This window comes from Salmo salar, chromosome ssa07, assembly GCF_905237065.1.
Source record: "Salmo salar chromosome ssa07, Ssal_v3.1, whole genome shotgun sequence".
In the NCBI taxonomy this organism is placed as follows: domain Eukaryota; kingdom Metazoa; phylum Chordata; class Actinopteri; order Salmoniformes; family Salmonidae; genus Salmo; species Salmo salar.
In genome coordinates, this window is record NC_059448.1 from 1,871,710 (window position 1) to 1,880,074 (window position 8,365).

Consider the following 8,365-nt stretch of genomic DNA (forward strand, 5'->3'; position numbering starts at 1 on the left):
CGCTGTTTTTGGATATAAATATGAACTTGATAGAACTAAAAATGCATGCATTGTCTAACATAATGTCCTAGGAGTGTCATCTGATGGAGATTGTAAAAGGTTAGTGCATCATTTTAGCTGGTTTTATGGTTTTGGTGACCCTGTCTTTGACTTGACAAAACATTACACACAACTCTTGTAAATGTACTGTCCTAACATACTCTAAATTTATGCTTTCGCCGTAAAACCTTTTGAAATCGTAAAACGTGGTTAGATTAAGGAGATGTTTATCTTTCAAATGGTGTAAAATAGTTGTATTTTTGAAAAATTTGAATTTTGACATTTATTTGGATTCAAATTTGCCGCTCTTGAAATGCACCTGCTGTTGATGGAGTGCACCACGGGTGGCACGCTAGCGTCCCACCTAGCCCATAGAGGTTAATGACGTCAGACCGAGGCTCTGCATCTGTCCTCGTGCTCCTAGATCTTAGTGCCGCTTTTGATACCATCGATCACCACATTCTTTTGGAGAGATTGGAAACCCAAATTGGTCTACATGGACAAGTTCTGGCCTGGTTTAGATCTTATCTGTCGGAAAGATATCAGTTTGTCTCTGTGAATGGTTTGTCCTCTGACAAATCAATTGTAAATTTCGGTGTTCCTCAAGGTTCCGTTTTAGGACCACTATTGTTTTCACTATATATTTTACCTCTTGGGGATGTCATTCGAAAACATAATGTTAAATTTCACTGCTGTCGCGGACGACACACAGCTGTACATTTCAATGAAACATGGTGAAGCCCCAAAATTGCCCTCGCTAGAAGCCTGTGTTTCAGACATAAAGAAGTGGATGGCTGCAAACTTTCTACTTTTAACTTCTTGGGGCTATGTGGGACGCTAGCGTGCCACCCGTGGTGCACCCTATCAACAGCAGGTGCATTTCAAGAGCGGCAAATTTGAAACCAAATAAATGTCAAAATTCAAATTTTTCAAACATACAACTATCTTACACCCTTTGAAAGATAAACATCTCCTTAATCTAACCACGTTGTCCGATTTCAAAAAGGTTTTACGGCGAAAGCATAAAGTTAGATTATGTTAGGAGAGTACATTGACAATAGCTGTGTGTAATGTTTTGTCAATTCAAAGACAGGCGTCACCAAAACCATAAAACCAGCTAAAATGATGCACTAACCATTAACAATCTCCATCAGATGACACTCTAGGACATTATGTTAGACAATAAATGCATTTTTAGTTCTATCAAGTTCATATTTATATCCAAAAACAGCGGTTTACTATGGCATTGATGTTCAGGAAATTGTTTCCTCCAATAACCGGCAGTCAAGTCAGCACCACAAATTAAATAATTAAAATTAGAAAACATTGGTAAAATATTATATTGTCATTTAAAGAATTATAGATTTACATCTCTTGAACGCAATCAACTTGCCAGATTTAAAAATAACCTTACTGGGAAATCACACTTTGCAATAATCTAAGCACTGCGCCCAGAAAATACGCTTTGCAATACAGACAAACGGCCATGTTGGAGAGATCTAAAATCGAAAATACTATGTAAATAATCCATTACCTTTGATTCTCTTCATCAGATGTCACTTCCAGGAATCCCAGGTCCATAACGAATGTAGTTTTGTTCAAAAAGCTCATCATTTATGTCCAAAAAGCTCCGTGTTGTTAGCACATGATCTAAGCCAGCCGGACTTCGTCATGAACGAGGGGAAAAATATATTTACGTTCATTCAAACATGTCAAACGTTGTATAGCATAAATCATTAGTGGCTTTTTTAACCAGAACATGAATAATATTCAAGGTGGACGAATGCATTCTCTTTTATAACGTATTGGAACGAGGGTACCCAACATGAACTCGCGCGCCAAAGTCTAATCGGCCATCACCGTTCCAAGGCTCTTGTTCGGTCAGATCTCACAGTAAAAGACTCAAAACACTTTGTAAAGGCTGGTGACATCTAGTGGAAGCAATAGGAAGTGCCAAAACATTAATCAACCCCTGTGTGTTTCAATGGCATAGGCTTAAAGGTAATTCAACACATCAGGTATCCACTTCCTGTCAGAAAATGTCTCAGGGTTTTGCCTGCCAAATGAGTTCTGTTATACTCACAGACACCATTCAAACAGTTTTAGAAACTTTAGGGTGTTTTCGATCCATATATAATAAGTATATGCATATTCTAGTTACTGGGTAGGATTAGTAACCAGATTAAATCGGGTACGTTTTTTTATCCAGCCGTGAAAATACTGCCCCTAGCCCCAACAGGTTAACAGAGAATAGTTATTTTCATAAATGCCTAATTTTGGAAATTTGAACACGTGCCATGAATATCTGTAAAATTCGATTTACTCCTTGCAGATAATTGTTGAAGCAGTTTCTGTAGTGTAGTGGTTATCACGTTCGCTTAACATGCGAAAGGTCCTCGTTTCGAAACCGGGTGGAAACAGTGCTCTTTGACACGTGCAGTAGGTACAGTACTTTTAAAAGAGAATAGTTATTTTCATAAATGCCTAATTTTGGAAATTTGAACACGTGCCATGAATATCAGTAAAATTCGTTTTACTCCTTGCAGTTAAGTGTTACAGCAGTTTCTGTAGTGTAGTGGTTATCAAGTTCGCTTCACACGCGAAAGGTCCCTGGTTCGAAACCAGGCGGAAACAACGCTCATTGACACATTCAAGAACTACCATAGTGTTAACAAAGAATTTCATTAATCCCTTGTTTTGGAAATTTGAATACGTGACATGAATATTTTTAAAATTCGGTTTACTCCTTGCAGCTAATTGTAGCAGTAGTTTCTGATGTGTAGTGGTTATCACGTTCGCTTCACACGCGAAAGGTCCCTGGTTCGAAACCGGGCGGAAACAACGCTCATTGACACATTCTGAAGTACCATAGTGGTAACAGAAAATTTCATGAATGCCTTATTTTGGAAATTCGAATATGTGCCATGAATATCTGTAAAATTCGGTTTACTTCTTGCAAGAAAATCAAGCAGCAGTTTCTGTAGTGTAGTGGTTATCGCTTTACACGTGAAAGGTCCTCAGTTTGAAACCGGGAGGAAACAGTGCTCTTTGACATGTGCAGTAGGTAGTGTACTAATAACAGAGAATAGTTATTTTCATAAATGCCTAATTTTGGAAATTTGAACACGTGCCATGAATATCTGTAAAATTCGATTTATTCCTTGCAGATAATTGTTGAAGCAGTTTCTGTAGTGTAGTGGTTATCACGCACGCTTAACACGCGAAAGGTCCTTGGTTCGAAACCGGCGGGAAACAGTGCTCTTTGACACGTACAGTACTTTTAAAAGAGAATAGTTATTTTCATAAATGCCTAATTTTGGAAATTTGAACACGTCCCATGAATATCAGTAAAATTCGTTTTACTCCTTGCAGATAAGTGTTACAGCAGTTTCTGTAGTGTAGTGGTTATCACGTTCGCTTTACACGTGAAAGGTCCTCAGTTTGAAACCGGGGAAACAGTGCGCTTTGACATGTGCGGTGGGTACTGTACTATTAACAGAGAATAGATATTTTCATAAATGCCTAATTTTGGAAATTTGAACACGTGCCATGAATATCTGTAAAATTCGATTTACTCCTTGCAGATAATTGTTGAAGCAGTGTCTGTAGTGTAGTGGTTATCACGTTCGCTTAACACGCGAAAGGTCCTCGGTTCGAAACCGGGCGGAAACAGTGCTCTTTGACACGTGCAGTAGGTACAGTACTTTTAAAAGAGAATAGTTATTTTCATAAATGCCTAATTTTGGAAATTTGAACACGTGCCATGAATATCAGTAAAATTCGTTTTACTCCTTGCAGATAATTGTTACAGCAGTTTCTGTAGTGTAGTGGTTATCAAGTTCGCTTCTCACCGAAAGGTCCCTGGTTCGAAACCAGGCGGAAACAACGCTCATTGACACATTCTGAAGTACCATAGTGGTAACAGAAAATTTAATTAATTCTTTATTTTGGAAATTCGAATACGTGCCATGAATATCGGTAAAATTCGGTTTACTCCTTGCAGAAAAATCAAGCAGCAGTTTCTGTAGTGTAGTGGTTATCACGTTCGCTTTACACGTGAAAGGTCCTCAGTTTGAAACCGGGAGGAAACAGTGCTCTTTGACATGTGCAATAGGTACTGTACTATTAACAGAGAATAGTTATTTTCATAAATGCCTAATTTTGGAAATTCGAACACGTGCCATGAATATCTGTAAAATTCGATTTACTCCTTGCAGATAATTGTTGAAGCAGTTTCTGTAGTGTAGTGGTTATCACGTACGCTTAACACGCGAAAGGTCCTTGGTTCGAAACCGGGCGGAAACAGTGCTCTTTGACACGTACAGTACTTTTAAAAGAGAATAGTTATTTTCATAAATGCCTAATTTTGGAAATTTGAACACGTGCCATGAATATCAGTAAAATTCGTTTTACTCCTTGCAGATAAGTGTTACAGCAGTTTCTGTAGTGTAGTGGTTATCACGTTCGCTTTACACGTGAAAGGTCCTCAGTTTGAAACCGGGAGGAAACAGTGCGCTTTGACATGTGCGTTGGGTACTGTACTATTAACAGAGAATAGATATTTTCATAAATGCCTAATTTTGGAAATTTGAACACGTGCCATGAATATCTGTAAAATTCGATTTACTCCTTGCAGATAATTGTTGAAGCAGTGTCTGTAGTGTAGTGGTTATCACGTTCGCTTAACACGCGAAAGGTCCTCGGTTCGAAACCGGGCGGAAACAGTGCTCTTTGACACGTGCAGTAGGTACAGTACTTTTAAAAGAGAATAGTTATTTTCATAAATGCCTAATTTTGGAAATTTGAACACGTGCCATGAATATCAGTAAAATTCGTTTTACTCCTTGCAGATAAGTGTTACAGCAGTTTCTGTAGTGTAGTGGTTATCAAGTTCGCTTCACACGCGAAAGGTCCCTGGTTCGAAACCAGGCGGAAACAACGCTCATTGACACATTCTGAAGTACCATAGTGGTAACAGAAAATTTAATTAATTCTTTATTTTGGAAATTCGAATACGTGCCATGAATATCGGTAAAATTCGGTTTACTCCTTGCAGAAAAATCAAGCAGCAGTTTCTGTAGTGTAGTGGTTATCACGTTCGCTTTACACGTGAAAGGTCCTCAGTTTGAAACCGGGAGGAAACAGTGCTCTTTGACATGTGCAATAGGTACTGTACTATTAACAGAGAATAGTTATTTTCATAAATGCCTTATTTTGGAAATTTGAACACGTGCCATGAATATCTGTAAAATTCGATTTACTCCTTGCAGATAATTGTTGAAGCAGTTTCTGTAGTGTAGTGGTTATCACGCACGCTTAACACGCGAAAGGTCCTTGGTTCGAAACCGGGCGGAAACAGTGCTCTTTGACACGTACAGTACTTTTAAAAGAGAATAGTTATTTTCATAAATGCCTAATTTTGGAAATTTGAACACGTGACATGAATATCAGTAAAATTCGTTTTACTCCTTGCAGATAAGTGTTACAGCAGTTTCTTTAGTGTAGTGGTTATCAAGTTCGCTTCACACGCGAAAGGTCCCTGGTTCGAAACCAGGCGGAAACAACGCTCATTGACACATTCAAGAAGTACCATAGTGTTAACAAAGAATTTCATTAATCCCTTGTTTTGGAAATTTGAATACGTGACATGAATATTTTTTACATTTGGTTTACTCCTTGCAGCTAATTGTAGCAGTAGTTTCTGATGTGTAGTGGTTATCACGTTCGCTTCACACGCGAAAGGTCCCTGGTTCGAAACCGGGCGGAAACAACGCTCATTGACACATTCTGAAGTACCATAGTGGTAACAGAAAATTTCATGAATGCCTTATTTTGGAAATTCGAATACGTGCCATGAATATCTGTAAAATTCGGTTTACTTCTTGCAGGAAAATCAAGCAGCAGTTTCTGTAGTGTAGTGGTTATCACGTTCGCTTTACACGTGAAAGGTCCTCAGTTTGAAACCGGGAGGAAACAGTGCTCTTTGACATGTGCGGTAGGTACTGTACTATTAACAGAGAATAGTTATTTTCATAAATGCCTAATTTTGGAAATTTGAACACGTGCCATGAATATCTGTAAAATTCGATTTACTCCTTGCAGATAATTGTTGAAGCAGTTTCTGTAGTGTAGTGGTTATCACGTTCGCTTAACACACAAAAGGTCCTCGGTTCGAAACCGGGCGGAAACAGTGCTCTTTGAAACAGTGCTCTTTGACACGTGCAGTAGGTACAGTACTTTTAAAAGAGAATAGTTATTTTCATAAATGCCTAATTTTGGAAATTTGAACACGTGCCATGAATATCAGTAAAATTCGTTTTACTCCTTGCAGATAAGTGTTACGGCAGTTTCTGTAGTGTAGTGGTTATCACGTTCGCTTCACACGCGAAAGGTCCCTTGTTCGAAAACCAGTCGGAAACAACGCTCATTGACACATTCAAGAAATACCATAGTGTTAACAAAGAATTTCATTAATCCCTTATTTTGGAAATTCGAATACGTGACATGAATATTTTTAAAATTCGGTTTACTCCTTGCAGCTAATTGTAGCAGTAGTTTCTGTGGTGTAGTGGTTATCACATTCGCTTCACACGCGAAAGGTCCCTCGTTTGAAACCGGGCGGAAACAACGCTTATTGACACATTCTGAAGTACCATAGTGGTAACAGAAAATTTCATGAATTCTTTATTTTGGAAATTCAAATACGTGCCATGAATATCGGTAAAATTCGGTTTACTCCTTGCAGAAAAATCAAGCAGCAGTTTCTGGAGTGTAGTGGTTATCACGTTCGCTTTACACGCTAAAGGTCCTCAGTTTGAAACTGGGAGGAAACAGTGCTCTTTGACATGTGCAGTAGGTACTGTACTATTAACAGAGAATAGTTACTTTCATAAATGCCTTATTTTGGAAATTCGAATCGTGCCATGAATATCTGTAAAATTCGGTTTACTTCTTGCAGGAAAATCAAGCAGCAGTTTCTGTAGTGTAGTGGTTATCACGTTGTTTACACGTGAAAAGGTCCTCAGTTTGAAACCGGGAGGAAACAGTGCTCTTTGACATGTGCAGTAGGTACTGTACTATTAACAGAGAATAGTTATTTTCATAAATGCCTAATTTTGGAAATTTGAACACGTGCCATGAATATCTGTAAAATTCAATTTGCTCCTTGCAGATAATTGTTGAAGCAGTTTCTGTAGTGTAGTGGTTATCACGTTCGCTTAACATGCGAAAGGTCCTCGGTTCGAAACTGGGTGGAAACAGTGCTCTTTGACACGTACAGTACTTTTAAAAGAGAATAGTTATTTTCATAAATGCCTAATTTTGGAAATTTGAACACGTGCCATGAATATCAGTAAAATTCGTTTTACTCCTTGCAGATAAGTGTTACAGCAGTTTCTGTAGTGTAGTGGTTATCACATTCGCTTCACACGCGAAAGGTCCCTGGTTCGAAACCAGTCGGAAACAACGCTCATTGACACATTCAAGAAGTACCATAGTGTTAACAAAGAATTTCATTAATCCCTTATTTTGGAAATTCGAATACGTGACATGAATATTTTTAAAATTCGGTTTACTCCTTGCAGCTAATTGTAGCAGTAGGTTCTGTGGTGTAGTGGTTATCACGTTCGCTTCACACGCCCCTTTTTGGAGTTTCAGGAAGTGGAAGAGAAGCAGGTGTCTGAGTGCTTGAGAGAGAATATCGTTTTTTTGGAGGTCTAGTTGACTTATAAGTTTGAAAGTTTGTGAGTGACTGTAGTGAAGTTTCTGTGAAACGTTTTTGCTATTGTCCCCATCAGCGTGAGCTGTTTGGGGGATATTGCTTAAAATAACCGGACGGACAACATGGCTTCGACATCAAGAATACAAACGACGACGAAAGGACAACAGTGAAATCAGAATGTTAAACGAAGAACTGAAAAAAAGAACATATGAGAAGGAACTGACGGTGAACGTGGAAAATAAGTGGAGAAGGGAAAATAACAACGATGGAATTGCTGAGAGGAATAAAGGAAGTTTGCTGGAACAATACTGGGATGTCGAATGAAAGACGGGAATAAGTATGAAGTAACAATGTCTCATGTAAATGGAAAAAGAAAGACTAATAGACGGGCTAAAGATAAAGAACTGTCAAATCATGGCTAAAGAACTAGGGGAACGATGAGCTGGTGGTGTCCTTTTTGAACTTGCCCGCATACATTACGGATGAGGAGATAGAAGAGAAACTAAAAGGCTGGAAGGTGAAGGCGACCACGCCAATCAAGAGGAGGATGTGGCCAGGAACGGACATTGTAGATGGGACAAGATTTTGCAAGGTAAAGTTTACAGA

General features: G+C 38.6%; 14 non-coding genes across 14 annotated transcripts; all 14 read left to right on the top strand.

Annotated features, from left to right (window-relative positions):
- The first annotated feature begins 2,386 nt into the window (after positions 1-2,386).
- On the top strand, positions 2,387-2,459 carry trnav-aac (transfer RNA valine (anticodon AAC)). The gene has a single exon. It is a non-coding gene; the product is annotated as a tRNA-Val (tRNA).
- A 141-nt stretch (positions 2,460-2,600) lies between these two features.
- On the top strand, positions 2,601-2,673 carry trnav-cac (transfer RNA valine (anticodon CAC)). Its single transcript has one exon. It is a non-coding gene; the product is annotated as a tRNA-Val (tRNA).
- A 134-nt stretch (positions 2,674-2,807) lies between these two features.
- On the top strand, positions 2,808-2,880 carry trnav-cac (transfer RNA valine (anticodon CAC)). Its single transcript has one exon. It is a non-coding gene; the product is annotated as a tRNA-Val (tRNA).
- Positions 2,881-3,638: 758 nt separating this feature from the next.
- Positions 3,639-3,711, top strand: trnav-aac (transfer RNA valine (anticodon AAC)). The gene has a single exon. It is a non-coding gene; the product is annotated as a tRNA-Val (tRNA).
- A 560-nt stretch (positions 3,712-4,271) lies between these two features.
- trnav-aac (transfer RNA valine (anticodon AAC)) lies at positions 4,272-4,344 on the top strand. The gene has a single exon. It is a non-coding gene; the product is annotated as a tRNA-Val (tRNA).
- Positions 4,345-4,690: 346 nt separating this feature from the next.
- On the top strand, positions 4,691-4,763 carry trnav-aac (transfer RNA valine (anticodon AAC)). Its single transcript has one exon. It is a non-coding gene; the product is annotated as a tRNA-Val (tRNA).
- Positions 4,764-4,904: 141 nt separating this feature from the next.
- trnav-cac (transfer RNA valine (anticodon CAC)) lies at positions 4,905-4,977 on the top strand. The gene has a single exon. It is a non-coding gene; the product is annotated as a tRNA-Val (tRNA).
- A 347-nt stretch (positions 4,978-5,324) lies between these two features.
- Positions 5,325-5,397, top strand: trnav-aac (transfer RNA valine (anticodon AAC)). The gene has a single exon. It is a non-coding gene; the product is annotated as a tRNA-Val (tRNA).
- A 132-nt stretch (positions 5,398-5,529) lies between these two features.
- trnav-cac (transfer RNA valine (anticodon CAC)) lies at positions 5,530-5,602 on the top strand. The gene has a single exon. It is a non-coding gene; the product is annotated as a tRNA-Val (tRNA).
- A 134-nt stretch (positions 5,603-5,736) lies between these two features.
- Positions 5,737-5,809, top strand: trnav-cac (transfer RNA valine (anticodon CAC)). The gene has a single exon. It is a non-coding gene; the product is annotated as a tRNA-Val (tRNA).
- A 347-nt stretch (positions 5,810-6,156) lies between these two features.
- trnav-aac (transfer RNA valine (anticodon AAC)) lies at positions 6,157-6,229 on the top strand. The gene has a single exon. It is a non-coding gene; the product is annotated as a tRNA-Val (tRNA).
- Positions 6,230-6,593: 364 nt separating this feature from the next.
- Positions 6,594-6,666, top strand: trnav-cac (transfer RNA valine (anticodon CAC)). The gene has a single exon. It is a non-coding gene; the product is annotated as a tRNA-Val (tRNA).
- A 559-nt stretch (positions 6,667-7,225) lies between these two features.
- On the top strand, positions 7,226-7,298 carry trnav-aac (transfer RNA valine (anticodon AAC)). Its single transcript has one exon. It is a non-coding gene; the product is annotated as a tRNA-Val (tRNA).
- Positions 7,299-7,430: 132 nt separating this feature from the next.
- trnav-cac (transfer RNA valine (anticodon CAC)) lies at positions 7,431-7,503 on the top strand. Its single transcript has one exon. It is a non-coding gene; the product is annotated as a tRNA-Val (tRNA).
- The last annotated feature ends 862 nt before the right edge of the window (positions 7,504-8,365 follow it).